The following is a 21,391-nucleotide window of genomic DNA, read 5'->3' as shown; positions in this document are numbered from 1 at the left end:
CATATACATTTATATTAGGTATCATTACTCTGAATTTTTTTTTAGTTGAAAACTTGAAAAATATATTTTAAGAGTATACACACTCACATAAAACATTAGGTTTTTTTGTTTGTTTGTTTAATTTATTTTCTTATACAACAAGCCATACATGTCCAGGGTCTAGTGAGAAGCCTTACATTGTTTTGCTACGAACAAAACCAAAAACAAACAAACGAACAAAAATAACAACAGTAATAAATACCAAATTATTTTTATTACATTACTGACTTTTCTGTAATAAGAGCAGTTTATAATAATTTAGAGACAGTTATTTTATCTTTTTTTGAGAAGTATTCAAACTTTCAAAGGAATTTTCACTGATTTTTTCACCCAAATATCAAAGGATGATTTTGTTCACTGAAAACTTTAAAGAAAAAATGCATTTCAAAGACAATTTAAATTCATTCAATGAATGACAACAGACTTTGGGTGTTAAGGTAAAGTAAGCATTTTCTACAGAAAATTTTGTAATTTTAAAAGAAAAAGGTAATTGCATCATCAGAGTACGGCTTTGCTCCAAATATCTGAATCCACACATTGATGTCAGAATGGCCAAAGCTTGGGAAAAAATGAAATTTTTCTTGCAGAAGACTCAAAGCCCTGGGTACCTATTTCTTTGTATTGATGTGTCTTTAAGGCACTGGGAGACTATTCTGGAAGAGGCAGCAGAGTTAATGAATATTGCAGCATTATTCAAAGTGTAGCCATTTATCTGAAAAGACTTTCTGTTATTACAGAGTTTATTCATGGAAAATAGTCATTTTTCCTTCCTGGTCATAGATGTGTCAAAAACAGTTTAACAAGAACTTGAGAATTCCTTCTACCACAGCCTAGTTTATTAGTTTCCCTTGAAATGAAGCATTTTATTGAATTTATTAAAATATGTGTGTAAACTATTATGTTCTACTCTGTCCTCAGCAGCAAGAGAACTGATAATCTATTTGCTTAACTTTGTTTCTTTCTACAAAACATCTCTAGGCTTCACATTTGGGTTTTCAGCTAAATTCAGCATGATGTTTATGATAGAGCTCCTCTTATTTCCCTATTTCTTAACACTGTAATAGTATCTTATATTCTCCTACTCTACAAACACCTAAATATCTTAGTGTAGTAATTATCCCAATAAACACACACACACACACACAAACACACACACACAAATGAATAATGTTGATTCCACCTTTCATGGAACTTAGCTTTTAATTCAGAAGTATTTCATAATCTTCATCCTGCTCTCATGGGGGCTCTGTCACTTCCCTTGACTGATCCTCTTGTGTTTCATTTATTTCAAAGGTTTTCACATTTATTTCAGGTTTTTTCAGGAGAATTATGTCAAGAATATGAATGACATTACACTCCCTTAGCAATAAATTTGATAATATTGGAGAGTTAGAGTGTTAAAATATTTTATCCCATCATTTCATACTTCCATGTAGAGACTCTGATAGAAATTACAGCTACTTTAAGTGTTGTATGGATCAAAAACTTAAGATGTGGGCTAAAAATTTTCAGTAAAATACCCAAATTGAAGTCATGGCTGTGTTATTTAATGAAGTTTTAACAAGTGAACACTGGACACACACACATATGTTTAATGAAAGGAATCTTGGAGGTGTCAGTCCTCTCCTGGGGAAAACAAAAAAATGTTTAAAAAATATTGTTATTGAGGACTAACATTTGTCAAAGCAGGCTAATGTTAAGGTAGGCATTTCTCCTCTAAAGTCTTGAGTGTACTACATTAATTCTCTCAAGGAAGCATTTATCACAAGCCTAACAACTAAGAAAAAAAAAAAAAAAAACATTATCAGAAGAATTCTCAGCCCAGTTCTACAAGAAATTGAAAAAAGAATGAACACCAATTTGTCTAAAATTATTTTATGAAATAGAAAATAGCAAAACTTTCTAACCTCATTCTATGAAACTAATATCAACCTGATGCAAAAACCAGACAAAGACACATCAAGGAAAGAACATTTCAGGCCAGTATTCCTGATGAACAGAGATGTAATAATTCTCAATAAAATTATGGCAAACAACATACAAAATCATATTAAAAATATTGTACAACATGATCAGTGGGCTTTGTCCCAGGGATGCAGGGTTGGTTAAACACATGGAAATCAATAAACATTTTTTAAGTAAATAGATGTAAAGACAAGAATCAAAAAAAAAAATTATCTCAACAAATGCAGAAAAAGCATTTGACTAAATACATGGTCAAAACACTAGAAAACTATATATAATAGAAAAATATCTTAACACTACAAAAGCTGTTTATGGTAAACACAAGGGAAATCTTCTTCTTCTTCTCCTCCTTTTTTTTTTTTTTTTGAGTAAGGAGATTTTACTGAAAACAGAACCAAAACCGGACAAAGGATTACAAACAGGAATGTGGACTCCTCACAAAACAAAAACAAAAACAAAGAACAAAAAGTGTCCGAAGGACAAAAGGGGGTAGCGAGAGTGAGAAAAAGGGTGATTTTTTTTCCTTCCCATTTCTTTTAAAAAAGCCAACACAAAGAAACACACGCACACACAACCCTTTGTTCCCGAGTAGAAACATAAATACGGAAGAATCTAAAACTCTGTTCTTCTTTCTTCCAAAGGCAAAAAAAAAAAAAAAATGTAAAAGAAAAGTCAGGCTGAAGGCTGCGCCGCACAGAGCCCCTTCCGCAGCAGTGTGTAGAAGGGGCGGCTAGGCCCTGGGTTTGTGTGACACCTGGCGGCAGCGCGGGGAACAGAGGCAGTACGAGGGGGTGTCATGCGCTCTCCCTCAACCCCCCAGAAGCAGGGGGTCCAGCTTGTCAAGTCCAAGGCGCCCTCTCCAAGTCCTGGGCACCCTCTTGGAAGGGGTCGCCAGGGCAGCACATACCAACTCCTGGCAGCTCAATCCCCGCCCCCTGCAAGCCCGCCCCTCAAGAGGAGGCGGGCGAGGATGCACCCTGTCCTTGGGCTCAGTACCAGGGCATCTAGTGCTGGGGTAGAAGCTGGCGGCTGCTGTTGACATGGCTGAGGACTTTCTGCTTGAGCTGCGCCACCTGCTTGGGCAGCAGGCTCCTGGTGGACGCCAGTTCGGTGTTCTGGCTCTTGAGCGCTTCTCTTTCTCCTCCAGGTGAGAGATGCTCCAGCTTGCCCTTGGGGCACTTGGAGGCTGCGATATTGTTGAGCAGCTGCTTCGGCTCAGCCTTTATGAGCTCCTGCATGTCCACGTTGATTGGTGACAGCAGGCTCTCTCCGAAGCTTGGCAAGGTGGGCACCATCTGTGGCTTTCCTTGAGCACAGCTAGGCACAGCGGCCCCAGTAAATCACTGGGAGGCAGCGGCTGTGGGAAGGGAACGGACTAGGAGGAGAAAGCGACAGTGGCAGCATCCCCAGCACCCCGGGCGCCATCCTTGTAGTGGCTCAGGTTTAGGAAGACTGGTGCCAGCTGGGAGGGTGGCGCGGATGCCGTGCCAGAGGGTCCTCCTGCGAGGCCGCAGCAGCAGCCGGGCTGCACCCAGCCAAGCTGGTGCTGCTTGTTCAAATCCTCCAGGGCCTTGACAACGTCCTCGGTGAACTCCTGCTTCTCCCTGGCCACCATCTTGGGTAGAAGAACTGCGTGCTCCTCAGCGTGGTTGTGACCAGCCCGTTGGTCTGGATGGTTGGTCAGCGTGGTTGGACCAGCCCCAGGTCGGGCTGGAGAGCAGGCTGTCGTGGCGACTGCTGGGGGTGCAGTCTGAGCAGGGGGGCCAGAGGTGGTGCCACCACCACTTGTTTGCTCAGGCTCAGCGTCAGCTGTCATTCTTCACCACTCTGCCTGCGAGGCTGTTTGGGGTGCCCCAGGGACAAGCGGGACAGGCACGCAAAGTTGCTGCTGCTGCCACTGACGCCATTGCCCAGGCTGCTCAGCGCCTCATCACCTTAGAAGGGTGTTTCCAGCCTCCGCATCACCATTGCGCCCTGTGCGGGAGGACTGTCCATGGCCTCCCTGGGGGCTCGCTCCCCTCCCCTGCCCATTCAGCCCTGTGCCCACCCAGGCAGTGGCCGCTGCACCTGGGCCTTCTGTGGCGGCTCCTCGGAAACATTATTCTTAAGGGAGAAAAAATTAAAGCATTTCCTCTAAATTTAAAAAAAAAGGCAAAGGATGTTTTTTTTTTTTTTTTTTTTTTTTTTTTTTTTTTTTTTTTTTTTTTTTTTTTTGCCACTTCAATTCAACATCATCCTTGAAGCTCTATCCAAAACCTATATTTCTATTCATTTATCTTTATTAAATAAATGAATAGATAAATGAATAGAAACATAGGAAATCAAACTATCACTATTTACAAATGACATGATTCTATATTTACAAAATCCAAAAAAAATCACTTGAAAACGTTCTTGTCTAATAAATTCAGCAAAATAGCCGAATATAAAATAAACATCCATAAACCAAATAAATTTCTATATTCAAGCAATGAATTCAGTGTAATAAAAATTAGGAAAACCACCCCATTAACAATGGCCTCAAAAAAAGAAAAAGAAAGAATAAAATAAAATACTTCTGAATCAATCTAAACAAGAGGTAAAAATACCTCTACAATGAGAACCACAGAACACTAAAGATAGAAATTGAAGATCTCCCATGCTCTTGGTAGGAAGAATGATCATAGTCAAAACGGCAATACTAACAAAATACTTATACAGATTCAGTGCAATTCCTTTTAAAAGTCCAATGACACTCTTCATAAAACTAGAAAAAGCAATCGTGAAATTCATTTAAAAAAATAGGAGAGCCACAATAGTCCTTCTCAATAAGCAATTCTCAACAAAATGATTGAATCAATAGACATCATAATACTAGACCTTAAACTATACTACAGAGAAATAATTAAAAAAGAAAGAAAGAAAGAAAAAGGAAACCCCATATCAAAAGGCATATAGACCAATCCATACTAGACAAAGGTGACCAAAACATAAATTGGAGAAAAGATAGCCTCTTCAACAATTGGTGCTGGGAAAACTGGAAATCCATATGTAGAAAGATGAAATATCCTGCTGTACAACACAAGCAGATGAAGTTGCTATTTTTTCAATCTAAAATAGAAAAAAAAGAAAGAAGAGCATAAGTTTGTGAGCAAAATATACAAAGAAAACACAAAAGAAACACTTTACAACATTGCTTTAGGAAATGTTCCTTTGGTTATGACATTAAAAGGACAGGGAAGTGAACCAAAAGCAGACAAGTATAATTCCATTAAACCAAAAGCTTCTGCACAGCACAGTAAAGCATGAACAGGGAAAAGATTCAACTGTTGGAATGAAAGATATTACTTACACATTACCTGAGAAGAGTATAAAATCTGAAACACAAAATAATCTCTATGAAAAATCATTAAGTGAGCTGGGTACAGTGGGACATACCTTGAATACCAGTGGTTTGAGAAGCTGAGGTGGGAGGAACACAAGTTAAAAACCAGCCTCATCAAGTTAGCCAGACGCTAAGCAACTGAATGAGACCATGTGTCTAAATTTATATATATATATATATATATATATATATATATATATATATATATATATATATATATATATATAGAGAGAGAGAGAGAGAGAGAGAGAGAAGCATGTTGTTTGCAAAGAAATGTAGCTAAGAGAGAGTTGAGTACAATGTGACCATGTCTTATCCACCAGTAAGTAAAAAAAGGGAGCATGATGAAACCCGGGGAGACCACACCTTAATGTTCAACCAGAATTAGATTCAAATACAGAAAGAAGACAGCTTTGTCACCCAAGGTACTTCACTGTGTTAACCCACCTCTCCAGCTGAGAATATGAAGGGAAAGGAAAAGTAGGGTGATCCACAGTCATTTTTCTTCCATTTCTTTCAAACTCATTAACAAACTAGCTGGAGAAATTGTTCACAGTTATCAAGTTGTAGTAAAAACAATTGCATTGGTTCTGTGTAACATTCACTGCTTTGGTATTAATGAACACAACATGGATATGTAAGCTCTCCAATGTGACTTGCTCATAAGTTTCCATATAGAATTGATATGGCATACACAAAGATGAATGTTAGAAGTCTTGATAAAAATTTAAAATTCTGTAATAAGGACAATTAAAAGAAAGACAAAATTTACCATGACATGTGAAGAGATCACAGAAGAAAGATATAGATTTCTGTGACATGATGTCAATTGTAGAGGTCACCTGATTTTATGCAGGGAGTCAAAGTTTTCATTTTGCATTGGGCCTGACAAATTACACAAGTTTCCCTAAAAATACCAGTAAAAATGTGTATATTTCCCTGGATAAAATGATGATTCTAGGATCTGGTAAGATAAATTAAAAAATGAACCTGAATATAGTAGGATAAAAAGAAGGAAGAGTAAGAGGAGAGTCTCCCAAGATGTCCCACATGTGGATTCCTGACAAATGACATGAGAATTAAAGTAAAAGATCCTGAAAGAGTGAAAGCTGGAAAAATATGAGCAATAAAATAAAAACCATTATCAGTAAATTATAAGTGAAAGCAACAAATGAATATATATTTACTGATAAAACATAATTGACTTCATTGATAATAAGTGATGGGAACAGACAAATATTTCATATAGAAGAGTTCAAAACAATGCAGGAGAATAGCATCCCCTCCTGCATGTGGAGTTTAGTATCCTTGTCTTTTATGGGTGGGCAGATTCAGTGACTTGATTGCAACAAATAGTGAAGGAATAAGGAAAATATTACATTCCCAAAGGATGAAGCTGGCACAAACTACCTTGACAATGGATGGAATGTAGCGCTTCAAATATTTCAGTGACCATCAGATAAGCTCTTTATACTTTGAGAACAAGGCATTTCAAATGCATACTATTCCTTCCAAAATTATTTAATAAGTTCTCTTTATAGGTGACTAACAATAACCATTTTCACAAGCAGGAAACAAAACAAAAGTATACTCTCTCCCTCAGTGTTGAGTGCCTACCTTTCAGTGATCAAATAGAATAATTAGTTTTAATTTATTTTTAATTAACAAACATTTATTGCACATGTTAATGGAATTGAACATAATATTTCCAATGCAAGGCACACAGTTATCATATCTAATTATCCATCTTCTACTTTCATCCCTTGCCCTGCCCCAGCACCCTTCCTACTCTCCAGAAATCACTATGGGGCTTCTATATTACTTCTAAAAAATCAACTCTAGGGTGTAGGTGTAAAACATGGTAATAGAAAAAAAAATTCTGCAGCCACAAACATTTGCAGAAATAAACTCTTCCTACATCTCAGAGGCCATTGATGTTAACACCTGGCTGAGTCTCCCTTTATCTCATTGTACACAATCAGAAAAATGATCTCCAGCTATTACCTTCACTATGCTGACCTTAATTTTTCCATAAATCTTCCATTTGGCTTCCCACCACCTGAGGACAGGGGCTCCACTGAAATCATCAGAAACCACTATGGCACCAAATCACAAGGTCCCTCCTTTATCACCCTGTAGTTCACTTTTTAGTGGCTTTTAGAACAAAAGGTTCTGCCTTTCTTTTTTAAATCATCTTCTCCAGAAATCCATGTCATTAAATTTCCCTGGTTTTCTATCTCCTTAACTGGATGCCCTCACTCTCTGTCTCCTTCATATAATTTTCTTCACCAATGCTAAATATAGGAGTGTCCCCAGCTCAGAGAAATGCTCCCTCTACTTCTATATCTTCACCCACACCTAGGGTCATGCTCAACCTCATTGCAGTACTTTGCACATTCCCACACCTTCCAAATATTCATTTTCTTCCCAGTCCTCTCCTCTCACATTCAAACATGTTCATGTGGAAATCAAGGAGAAATCACAAACATCAACACAAAAGCCTTCTTTGAGACTAGCCTCATGTGGTTTTTCTGCTCCATACAGGATTGGGTATCAGTAACTACCCTAGAGTGCTCAAGTCAAAAATTCAGCAATTGTCCTTGATCTTTCCACCATTACACTCACACCAATCCATCCCCAAACCTGCTTATACTAAAGACAATATTATAAGCATATATGTGTGAAAGAGTGATACATGTACTCCAAATTATTGCTTTATAAGTATATAATTATATAATTATATGTACATTAAATGTCTATAAAATATATAATTATAAATAAATAAATCAGTTTAAGCCACTTTTATTCCTGTTACCAAGTCATGCCATCATATCATATAATACATATTCTATGGATAATCATATCCATGGGGACAAGTTCTGCTAAATAGGCACAAATCCTCCCCATATTGAGGGACTTAAAAGATGCTTTTGCCAAAAAACACTGAATATTTACTTAGGCCTAGAGATGCCCAATGGACAACTACAAGTGAGATAACACTTGGCATCTCTGAGATATATTTATTCTATTTAATGGCTTATAATATCCACAGCATAGAAAAGAGAAAAAAAATACCTGCAATATTAGTAAGAACTCCTGAAACATCCCAGGAACAACAGGTGTAGAAAGAGGCCATGACTGAATTGAAACTCTTATTCTACTTCTGAATAAATTTTGAAAAAAAAATATATATGTGTGTGTGTGTGTGTGTGTATATATATATATATATATATATATACACACACACACACACATACATACACTGGATAGTTAGTGTACTCCCTTTCATAGCTGGATGATTAATTTCATACATACAATTAATGAATATTTGTAAGAAACAAAATTAAAAATCTGATTATAAAACAAATACTGAAGGGCTTTCTAGAATGTTTCTTAACTAAGCCAGCCAATAAGTAGGCAGATACTTTGGTGGACACTAGGAAAAAAAAAGTCAAAAGTAGAGTTCTGACGCCGTCTAGTGTCTCATTAGGAGTTAGCACTTCTAACAATGGGAAAGTACACACATTAAGAAGAACAGTAAGTACAAGTAGGGATGAGACAGGAATTCTTGAAACCTCAGAGAGGGGTGGGGAGATGCAACTCAAGAAGCCAGCAAGGGATGGATCCTTAAGGAGGCCTTTATCTCACAGGTAGAAAAGGATTGGGGCAGATAAGTGACATGGTGAGGGGTGTGTTTTAGAATAATTGAGAAGGTAAAACATTGCCATGGATGGTAACATTAGATCAGATGCCTAAAGGGTGTCAGTACTTCATGTCCCTTTAGTGCCTGAATTTTTGCTTCAGACCAGGGTAAATGGTCTGAAGCAAGAATGAGAGCAGAGATTCCCTGCTGTTTTGAACATATCTGTGTCCTCTTTGCCTAGAACAGAGCCTGGTACTATAGTTTTATTTTAAAATGCGAGGGGTTATGTTTCCATATATAAAACTAAATGAAGGCTGTGGTTTTTCATAGATGTAGAGTGTTCCCCTATTACACATAGGCATTGGGTTCAAGCTTAACCATCACATAAAAATAAAATAAATGTATTGTGTCCACCCACAACTAAGAAATAAATGTTTCAAAGAAAAAAAACCTAAATGATAATACTGTCAAAATAGATGCCCTGCCCCATCCACGCCAAACTGCATTTCAGAGAATCATGAAGCTGGACCAGCCTGAGAGGAAGGCATCACATCGTGTTCTACTTTACAGATTTAGGGAGTTTTCCAAAGTCGCCCTGGGAAAGGGTTAAGGCCTTCTCCCCCATCTATGTTTTTTTCACTGCCTAGGTGCTAGAAAACACTTCCTGTGCCTGAGTGAGTGAGTGAAGTGGGCTGTGCTATCAAAACTAGGCTCCAGCAAGTTATGGCTGAATCACAGGCTTACCCTCTCTGGACCTCAAGGTCTCAGTATGTACACAGCAGGCACTAAGAGAAGTCTCTGTTAACATGCCAGTAAAATTATTGTTCCCCAAAAACAAAGTGTCTCAGGTGATATCCCCAGGACCTCTTCCAGAAACCCCATGGAACCCAATCAACCTGAAATATAAAAAAGTGCACAGCATCCCATGAGAGGGAGGAACCAAGAAAGGCTGTGCTGTGGCATCTTCAGCCTCCCTCCATTGCCTCAGTGTGTAAGAGGGAAAACTGAGACCCCCAATGGAACAGACCCTGAGGTCACATTTCTATCTCAGAGCCCAAAGATCCTGCTTCCCCACTGGCTCCACAGTGTCTCCTGACAGAATTTCCAGATGCCTCACCTGACTCCAGTTGCCTCCTGTGGACACACGTACCATGCCCTCTGCTCCTGCACCACTGCGCCTCCTGGTTCCTAGGCTGTGCTCACCTAAGGAGTGCTGGATGGGGGTGCTGCCTCCCACATGCTTCCCCTGTCTCCTCCCCACCCACTGTTGGGTGGGCTCCACTCACTGACCCCGTTGTTGAGGAGGTACTGAAAGCGCTCCCCACTCGCCGCCATGTTGGATCTGTCTTCCACAGTCATTTTTCTTCCAGTTCTTTCAAACTCATTAACAAACCAGCTGGAGAAATTGTTCACAGTTATCAAGGTGTAGTAAAAACAATTGCACTGGTTCTGTGTAACATTCACTGCTTTGGAATTAATGAACACAACACAGATATGTAAGCTCTCCAATGTAACTTGCTCATAAGTTTGCATTTAGAATTGATATGGCATACATTAAGATGAATGTTAGAAGTCTTGATAAAAATTTAAAATTCTGTAATAAGGACAATTAAAAGAAAGACAAAATTTACCATGACTTGTGAAGAGATCACAGAAGAAAGAAATAGATTTCTGTGGCATGTCAATTGTAGAGGTCACCTGCTTTTATACAGGAAGTCAAAGTTTTCATTTTGCCTTGGGCCTGACAAATTACACAAGTTTCCCTAAAAATACCAGTAAAAATGTGTATATTTCCCTGGAGAAAATGATGATTCTAGTATCTGGTAAGATAAATTAAAAAATGAACCTGAATATAGGAGAAACATAATAGGAGAAAAAGAAGGAAGAGTAAGAGGAGGGTCTCTCAAGATGTCCCACATGTGGATTCCTGACAAATGACATGAGAACTAAAGTAAAAGATCCTGAAAGACTGAAAGCTGGAAAAATATGAGCAATAAAATATAAACCATTATTAGTATATTATAAGTGAAAGCAACAAATGAATATATATTTACTGATAAAAATAATTGACTTCATTGATAATAAGTGATGGGAACAGACCAATATTTCATATAGAAGAGTTCAAAACAATGCAGGATAATAGCATCCCCTCCTGCATGTGGAGCTTAGTATCCTTGCCATTTTATGGGTGGGCAGTTACTTGATTGCAACAAATAGTGAAGGAATAAGGAAAATATTACAGTCCCAAAGGATGATCCTGGCACAAACTATCTTGACAATGGATGGACTGTAGCGCTTCAAATATTTCAGTGACCATCAGATAACCTCTTTATACTTTGACAACAAGGAATTTCAAATGCATACTATTCCTTCCAAAATTATTTAATAAGTTCTTTTTATAGGTGACTAACAATAACCATTTTCACAAGCACAATACAAACTAAAAGGATACTCTCTCCCTCAGTGTTGAGTGCCTACCTTTCAGTGATCAAATAGAATAATTAGTTTTAATTTGTTTTTAATTAACAAATATTTATTGCACATGTTAATGGAATTGAACAAAACATTTCCAGATGCAAGGTACACAGTGATCATATCTAATTATCTATCTTCAACTTTCATCCCTTGCCCTGCCCCAGCACCCTTCCTACTCTCCAGAAATTACTATTGGGCTTCTATATTACTTCTAAAACATCAACTCTAGGGTGTAGGTGGCAAACATAGTAATAGAAAAAAGATTTCTGCAGCCACAAACAAACATTTGCAGAAATAAACTCTTCCCACATCTCAGAGACCATTAATTTTAACACCTGGCTGAGTCTCCCTTTATCTCATTGTGCACAATCAGAAAAACGATCTCCAGCTATTGCCTTCACTATGCTGACCTTAATTTTTTCAAAAATCTTCCATTTGGCTTCAGTTCCCACCATCTGAGGACAGGGGCTCCACTGAGATCATCAGAAACCACTATGGCACCAAATTTCAAGGTCCCACCTTTGTCACCCTGTAGTTCACTTTTTAGTGGTTTTTAGAACAAGAGGTTCTGCCTTTCTTTTAAAATCATCTCTTCCAGAAATCCATGTCATTACATTTCCCTGGTTTTCTATCTCCTTAACTGGATGCCCTCACTCTCTGTCTCCTTCATATAATTTTCTTCTCCATTGCTAAATATAGGTGTGTCCCCAGCTCAGAGAAATGCTCCCTGTACTATATATCTTCACCCACACCCAGGGTCATGCTCAGTCTCATTGCAGTATTTTGCACATTCCCTTGCCTTCCAAATATTAATTTTCTTCCCAGTCCTCTCCTCTCACGTTCAGACATGTTCATGTAGAAATCAAGGAGAAATCACAAACATCAACACAAAAGCCTTCTTTGAGACTAGCACTCTTTGCCCTGCCTCATGTGGTTTTTCTGCTCCATACAGGATTGGGTATCAGCAACTACCCCAGAGTGCTCAAGTCAAAAATTCAACAATTGTCCTTAATCTTTTCACCATTACACTCACTCCAATCCATCCCCAAACCTGCTTATCCTAAAGACAATATTATAAACATGTATGTGTGAAAGAGAGATACATGTATTCAAAATTATTGCTTTATAAGTATATAATTATATGTACATTAAATGTTTATAAAATATATAATTATAAATAAATAAATCAGCTTAAGCCACTTTTATTCCTATTACCAAGTCATGCCATCTTGTCATATAATACATATTCTATTGATAATCGTATCCATGGGAACAAGTTCTGCTAAATAGCCACAAATCCTCCTCATATTGAGGGACTCAAAAGCTGATTTTGCAAAAAGCACTGAATATTTACTTAGGCCTAGAGATGCCCAATGGACAACTACAAGTGAGATAACACTTGGCATCTCTGAGATATATTTATTCTATTTAATGGCTTATAATAATCACATCATACAAAAGGGAAAGAAATACCTGCAATATTAGTAAGGACTCCTGAAACATCCCAGGAACAACAGGTGTAGAAAGAGGCCATGACTGAATTGAAACCCTTATCCCACTTCTGAATAATTTTGAAAAAAATGTATATGTATATATATATATATATATATATATATATATATATATATATATATACACACACACACACACACACACACACACACATTCATACACTGGATAGTTAGTGTACTACTCCCTTTCATAGCTGGATGATTAATTTCATACATAAAATTAATGAATATTCATATAAAAAATAAAAAGCTGCTTGTAAAACAAATACTGAAGGGCTTTCTAAAATGTTTCTTAACCAAGCCAGCCAATAAGTAGGCAGATACTCTGGTAGACGCTAGAAAGAAAAGTCAAAAGTAGAGTTCTGGCGCCGTCTAGTGTCTAATTAAGAGTTAGCACTTCTAACAATGGGAAAGTACCCACATTAAGCAGAACAGTAAGTACAAGTAGGGATGAGACAGGAATTCTTTAAACCTCAGAAAGGGGTGGGGAGATGCAACTAAAGAAGGCAGCAATGGAGGGATCCTTAATGAGGCCTTTATCTCACAGGTAGAAAAGGATTGGGGCAGCTAAGTGACATGGTGAGGGGTGTGTTTTAGAATAATTGAGAAGATAAAACATTGCCATGGATGGTAACACTAGATCAGACGACTAAAGGGTGTCTGTACTCCATGTCCCTTTAGTGCCTGAATTCTTGCTTCAGACCAGGGTAATAGTAGCCCACACAAGAATGAGAGCAGAGATTCCTTGCTGTTTTGTAAATGTCTGTGTCCTCTTTGCCTAGAACAGAGCCTAGTACTATATTTTTATTTTAAAATGCAAGGGGTTATGTTTCCATATATAAAACTAAATGAAGGCTGTGGTTTTTCATAGATGTAGAGTGTTCCCCTATTACACATAGGCATTGGGTTCAAGCCTCACCATCACATAAAAATAAGATAAATGTATCGTGTCCACCTACAACTAAAAAATAAATGTTTAAAAGAAAAAAAAAAAACCTAAATGATAATACTGTCAAAATAGATCCCCTTCCCCATCCATGCCAAACTGCCTTTCAGAGAATCATTAATCTGGACCAGCCTGAGAGGCAGGCATAGCATCGTGTTCTACTTTACAGATTTAGGGAGTTCCCCAAAGTCGCCGCTGGAAAGGGTTAAGGCCTCCTCCCCCATCTATGTTTTTTTTTCACTACCTAGGTGCTAGAAAACACTTCCTGTGCCTGAGTGAGTGAGTGAAGTGGGCTGTGCTATCAAAACTAGGCTCCAGCAAGTTACGGCTGCATCACAGGCTTACCCTCTCTGGACCTCCAGGTCTCAGTATGTACACAGCAGGCACTAAGAGAAGTCTCTGTGAACATGCCAGTAAATTTTGTTCCCCAAAAACAAAGTGTCTCAGATGATATCCCCAGGACCTCTTCCAGAAACCCCATGGAACCCAATCAACCTGAAATATGGAAAGTACACAGCATCCCATGAGAGGGAGGAACCAAGAAAGGGTGTTCTGTGGCATCTTCAGCCTCCCTCCATTGCCTCAGTGTGTAAGAGGGAAAGCTGAGACCCCCAATGGAACAGACCCTGAGGTCACATTTCTATCAGAGAGCCCAAAGATCCTGCTTCCCCAATGGGTCCACAGTGTCTCCTGACAGAATTTCCAGATGCCTCACATGACTCCATTTGCCTCCTGTGGACACACCCACCATGCCCTCAGCTCCTGCACCACTGTGCCTCCTGGTTCCTAGGCTGTGCTCACCTAAGGAGTGCTGGGTGGGGTGCTGCCTCCCACATGCTTCCCCTGTCTCCTCCCCACCCACTGTTCTTATGGGTTGGGATCCACTCACTCTGCCTGACTCTGCCTCACCAGCTCTGCCCAACATTCAAGCCCCACTAGGTCCTCTCCACTTTATTTCAATGGGCTCCACCCAACATCTTGCCTCTTACCTGCTCTCTTATGCAGAGCCATTCCCACTCCATCCACTTGATCCTCTGCATTCTGTCCATGTGGCTCAGCCTCCACTGATATATTTAACAGTCTTGGACTGCAGGTTTTTCCCTCTAGCTCTGGAATATTTGCAGTCTGGCTTGGCCCAATTCCACCAACATCCACTAACATAAAAATTGGCTCTGCTCTTCTTCATTAGCCATACTTTTCCATCAAGTTCACTCCCATGGCAGCCTCCTTGTGTCACCTGGCCTCTACTGCTCCTTGAAAACTCTATCTGAATTGAAAAAAAATGGGATCTTGCAGAGATGCCCATGGTTGTGACATCACTGAGTCTAAGGGACAATTACCTTTGGGCTCTGGTCACCTTTGAACCCCACATCTTTAATGTTTGACCTTGAACAACTCTGCTAACCTAAGTCAGAGTATCTCCATTTACAAAATTCAGCTGATGATAATACTTTATTTGCATAAACATGAGCACGTTTTCAACACTATCTGTGTATTATAGATGCAGAAGAGGCAGTGGCCAGCAACTAGCAAGGTCCATGCCCTATATGTGAAAGTGCCCAGCCAGAATTAAAAAAGCATGTTTGCAAAGGATATGGCCTTCTGCTTTTCATTAGCTCTGTGGCCTTAAGCACCTTCTCTTACCCTTTCAGCACAGGATGGGCACAGCTACTTGGCAAACAAAAGTCATCTCTGATCTCTTCTCCAGCCAGCCTGGGGCATCTCAGAATGAGGGAGCATAAGTGTCTGATCATGTCCATCTTTCTCAAGGTTGAGTCTCAGAAGAAAAGCCTCTTTATAATGACTTATGTATAACTATTGTTTATTCTGACAGCCTGAATCAATGCTGTAGAGATAGGGCAGCAGTTGGGGACTTGGGTATCAAGCTGCAGAAACTGAACTGGGTGCTTTTAAAAAATGCTCTAGATGACACTGGGGAGGTCAAGGGAACCTGATGGCAAAATTCAATAAAACCAGGAGCTGGGTTTTGCCAGGTGATCTCACTGCCCAAAACCCCTTTATATTCTTTCCTGGATGCCACTGCTATATGAGCACACTGGAAGCCTTTCTGCTGTTGCTTTGATGCTGCTCAGATTCTTAGTCTTCAGAGAAGGGGTCTGGTTGGCTGGGTAAAGGTATTGGCTGAGAGTATGAATTCTTCACATTAAAGTAGGTATTGAAGGATGAGTTGAAGTATGCTAAAGAACAAATGGAAGGACATTATAGGTAAGAACACCATTTGTGACCTCACAATGAAATTTGTGTCTTCTCAGAATCACACAACCACACCATGCCAGGTGCTTTTCTCATCATGTCATTCAATGTCCACAAACCTTTCAAAAATAGTGCCATATTTTGGGAAACTGTTTGCATTGTTCTACAACAATGCTAAAGGCTCCTATAAAGAATTCAAAATATAAAGTAGAATACTGAAAAACTGGCCAAAGTGTGGGAATCTTGCCAAAACCCAGTGCCCGAAACACCAGAATTAACATTAGGTAGCATCATTTCTCAGGCTTTTAGTCACATATTGGAGGGTAAATAAAAAAGCAAGGGTGGGTAGAAAGAATGAAAAGAATTTGATTAAAATGGGGTTAAATGTGGGCTGGGTTTTTGGCTCACTGGGAGAGTGTTTGCCTAGGGCACACGAGGTGCTGGGTTATATCATCAACATCACATAAAAATAAAAAAAATAAAATAATGGCAAAAATTATTAAAAAGTTATTAAATATGAAAATAAATCATTTTCACTTGAATTTAAGGAAAAAATCAGTAAAAGAGAAGTAGTTGTTAACATGACATATTTATTTTGTGACCAAAGTGCTTGTTTGATATAAAAATACACTAATATTGTGATTACCAATGTGTTTCAAAAGTTAAAAAAAAAAACTTTAAAAAAATATGAGGATGAGGCTCAGTGGTATGTGCCCCTAGGTTCAAACCCTTGTACAAAAAAAAAAAATTAAAAAAAAAGAAAAAGAAAAAAATGTGGTTCCTTTTTCTTATGTTACATATTGCAATTTTAGCATTCATTTTCACCTATAGTGGAGGCTGTGAAAAGTCAGTCTCTCACACATATGTCCATTCCCACACCTGACATTTTGCTCTCAGGCTATTGTTTTATATCAAGGTCTATACTTTACCTGCCACCTCACTTTAATTGAATTTTTTTTTTCAAATCCTAGGTTTCTCTGGAGGCAGTGTTCATCTTCAGTCCTTGGACCCTAGCTTCTTCCTTCTGTGTTTATTTAGATTCAAGTCTTTTTTGGAGAAGACCCACTTCAAAAATGTGAACAGTAAGGCTTGCTTAAAATCACTTTCCCAATGGCCCATCAGTGCAGGAATTGAGATTGGGACCAGTGTTATCCTGTTGTGGAACAGTTCTCAGTAGAACCATGGGAGCCCTGAGATTTTGGACTTGAGTGTTGGCATCAAAAGAAAAGATACTCACTCTCTGAGAACATTCTGGGGCAGGTGAGAGATCCTGGAGATGACTCAGGCCTACCTCTGCCCCAAGGGCTCAGATTAGGTAAAGTTGAGGTTTTGTGTTGTACTTTCTTTCCATCCCTAGAGACCTGAATAATAATTGGTGACAAAGATGACTGGTTCTCTTGGCCTACATTATTCCTGTACCTGAGGACAATTAACAGAAAGAAAAAAAAAGAAAAATCAATGCAACTCTCTTTCCACTACTAGAAAAATATACCCATAAAATACTGAAAAAGATTTCCTTATATTTGAAAATCAAAAAAGCCCAGTGGTTGGTATTCTGGGCTGCTATGGCTATCAAGCTATGCCATCATGCCCCAGAACCCTTTCTGTTTTTCATTCTGCACTCTATTCAATACAGCAATCAGGGGAAAGGGAAGAAGGAAAAAAAAACCAAATATCTAGAGGCCCAGTTGCTTCCACTGATAACTCATTGGCCAGCACAGAATCATAGAGACCCCTACCTGCAAAGAATATTTGGGAATACAGTTTGTTTTTCACTTTTAGTTTAGGTTTGGTTCTGTTTTTGGTCGTGGGGACTAAATCTAGGATTGCTTAAACACTGAACAACCATCCTCAACCCTTTTTATAGTTTAGAGACAGTGTCTCTCTAAGATTTTTAGGGCCTCACTACATTGCTGAAGCTGTCCTTAGACTTGTAAGCCTCCTGCCTCACCCTCCATAGTCACTGGGATTATAAGCATGTGCCACCAGGCCTGCCTGGATTTTTTTTTTACATGCTGGATTTGGATCCTGGGAGGCCATCCTTACACATGATTTGAGTTACCTCCCTATCTGGGTGAGAGGTGCTTAAACAGAGCCTGTGTTAAAAAGCCTTCCCCACCCTTTCCCAGGTCCGAGGGCTTGTCCGTGCTGAGCCGTGCCTGGCCACTGACCTGAAGACCCAAATGCCAGCCCTGAACTTGAGATGCTGACCCCCTTATCCTTCATTGGATGGGATTTTCCCTTGAATTTTTTGTTCCCCAATAAAAGCTCACTCCCTGGCATGCTCTCTCTCTCTCGTTAGTCTCTTCTGTAAACCTCACCACCACATTAGGTGGCTGGAGGTGGGAACTAGGAGAAGCCATCTTGGAGTTGTGCTAAAGGTAATGAGAGTCTCTTTAATTTAAAACTCACTAGCAATTTCTTATGCACCAAATCTTCTTTCATGAAGCTCATGCTGGTCACGTGGCAGAGGAACCCAGAGCCAGTCACATTGGAAACACTCGTTTTACTACTGAACTGTACTTTCAGCCATAAACCTGTAATTTTGAATTATTAGAAGCCCATTTTATAAAATAAAAGGTCCCAGTGGAATGAATTAGTGATACCAGTACCTGGACCTTAACAACCAGTTGTGCTCAGGTGGCTTAGTGCAGGCCCAGTGCATAGTCACACAGTAGCATGAAAGAATAGGCATCAAGTGAGGAATGGGTCCTCATGGGCTGTTAATAGAGAAATGCTGGATAGGTGGCCAGGCTGGAGATATTGTTCTTTCATATGTGTTAGGGTGGTAATCCCAGATAGAAAAGGGGTACAGGGTGACTGCATTTGGGTGGTTACCCACTGAGATACATCACCAGTTTTTTAAATAATTTTTCTTTGTTGATAGATCTTTGTTTTGTTTATTTATATGTGGTTCTGAGAATCAAACCCAGTGCCTCACACATGCCATGCAATTCAATTGTACTACCACTGAACCACAGGCCCAGATCATCCCCAACACCTTTTATTTATTTATTTGATTTGGCCCTTCTGGGATTGAACTCTTGGATACTCCACCACTGAGCAACATGACCAGCCTCATTTTGTATTTTATTTAGAGTCTCACTAATTTTCTTAGTTCATCCCCATTGTTGAGACTGAGTATGAACTCTTGATCCTTCTGCCTCAGCCTCTTGAGCCACTGGGATTACAGGTGTGTGCCACTATGTCTGGGTCCCCTTTTCTTTCTTTTTTTAAATTATTTTGATAAAGGGTTAAATTGTTTCTCAGGACCTCACTAATTTAATGAGGCTGGCTTTGAACTCTCAATACTCCTGCTTCAGCCTCCACATCCACTGGAATGACAGGCCTGTGCCACTGAGCCAACTCTAATACAATTTTTAAAATTATTTATTTCATGGTAACATGGATCTATTTAAACTTACAATCCAAAAACATATATATATATATATATATATATATATATATATATATATATATATTCACTTATTTTAAATAAATTTATAAGAATTAGCATAATTAGCATATGCCATTTTTATAAAAATAAATGTCACAAAAATTACTCCCATTGACCAAATGTGACCCATAAAATCTTGAAAACATGGATATTTGATTTATATATTTTACTCTTTTTCCAGATTTATTATTATAGGCAAGTTCAAAACACTGAATGAGTGAATGCAAAGAATTATGCCAATTTCCCAAATTATTAATTGAAAATAATATTTTATTTTTCCTAGTAATGACATTTATTTTCCCACAAATACTGCATGTGGCATTTGTGTGTTGAAGCTAAAAAGTTGATTACACAGAAATGAAACAGAAATGCTTCCCAGATTTATGATACAAATAAGAAAGAGATTGATTGTGTGTAAGGAGTGCCCAAAACAGTTAAGACCAGAAAGTACCTCTTAGGTTTTATAGCACAATAAGGTGATTACGTTCTATAATAACTTCTTAAACAAATCAAAATAGCCAGAAATTTGCAGGTTTCAAAAAAAGAATAATAATTTTAATGAGATGAAAATTACCCTGATCTGATAATTACACACTATATACACATGTTGAGTTACAATAATGGGTCTCGTATCCATGTACAAATAGTAGATTCCAATTAAAAATTAAAATAAACAGAAATTAACTCTTTGATGTTTTAACCAAATATCTACAACACCTCAGATTTTAAAATGGTATCCTATGTTCATAAATGTTTAACACTTTTGGTTTTTCTTACTAACCTGTCTTTTATATCTAAAAGGTCTCAAGAGTCATGGAATGATTTAGCCTCATCCACATGGTTTTCTGATGACTGCTATTTTTTTAAACTTGTTTACACTTTATTTTATTATTTTATTTTTTTATGTGGTGTTGAGGATTGAACACAGTTTCTCACATGTGCTAGACAAACACTCTACCACTGAGCCACAATCTTAGCCCTGATGCTTGATATTTTTTAATATGTGGCTTGAAACAATTTAAAATACATACCTACTATTTCAGACACTTGACTTAAAACACAACATGCCTTAAATATAAAATATTCCATCAGATTAACATCAAATTTTCTGTATCAATTTTATATGTGGTTTCTTTACTGAAGAAATACATTGCTTCCTTTGAGCAGATGAATATTGGGATTTTATGGAAGTTCATCTTTTAGGCTTGGGACAAATTCTTGTTTTTAATTAATAACATTACAATGAAATGACTTTGAGTGTATCTGGACTGTGAGTTTAATTACCACCTTTATTCCAAATGACTGAGAAGAAGACAATAATAATATATTTCTACTGATATTAAATAGCTGGAATTTTGTCACTTAAGATATTTTTTCTGGTCATAATAATAACGTATATACAAGGTGGATAGCTACATTGGAGATTCAAAGACAGGTCTAAAATACTGGCAAAGAACAGGCCCAGCGGCCCGCCAGTGTGGTAGACATGTCATCGCAATTGGAGGAGGGGCAGAGCAGAGCCACCGCCCGCTCCCGGAACAGGCCCAGTGGCCTGCAGGTGTGGTGGACACGTCACCCCAATTGGAGGAGAGGCAGAGCAGAGCCGCCAAATGTGCCTGCAAGGTAGGCAGACCTGCTACTGACCAGAACAGGCCCAGTTGCCCGCTGGCGTTGTAGGCACACCACCCCAATTGGAGGAGGGGAAGAGCCGCCACCCATGCCTACAAGGTAGGCAGACTTGCAACCGACAGGGAGAACAGACCCAGCGGCCCACCAG

At 38.7% G+C, this 21,391-nt stretch overlaps 1 pseudogene; it reads right to left on the bottom strand.

The window, feature by feature from the left end:
- Positions 1-2,993: 2,993 nt before the first annotated feature.
- LOC139707887 (transcription factor JunD-like) lies at positions 2,994-21,333 on the bottom strand (annotated as a pseudogene).
- Between the last annotated feature and the right edge of the window lie 58 nt (positions 21,334-21,391).

Source organism: Marmota flaviventris, chromosome 12 (genome assembly GCF_047511675.1).
Source record: "Marmota flaviventris isolate mMarFla1 chromosome 12, mMarFla1.hap1, whole genome shotgun sequence".
Taxonomy (NCBI): Eukaryota; Metazoa; Chordata; class Mammalia; order Rodentia; family Sciuridae; genus Marmota; species Marmota flaviventris.
The sequence above is the reverse complement of the archived record's forward strand: the minus strand, read 5'-3'. Positions and strand labels throughout refer to the sequence as shown.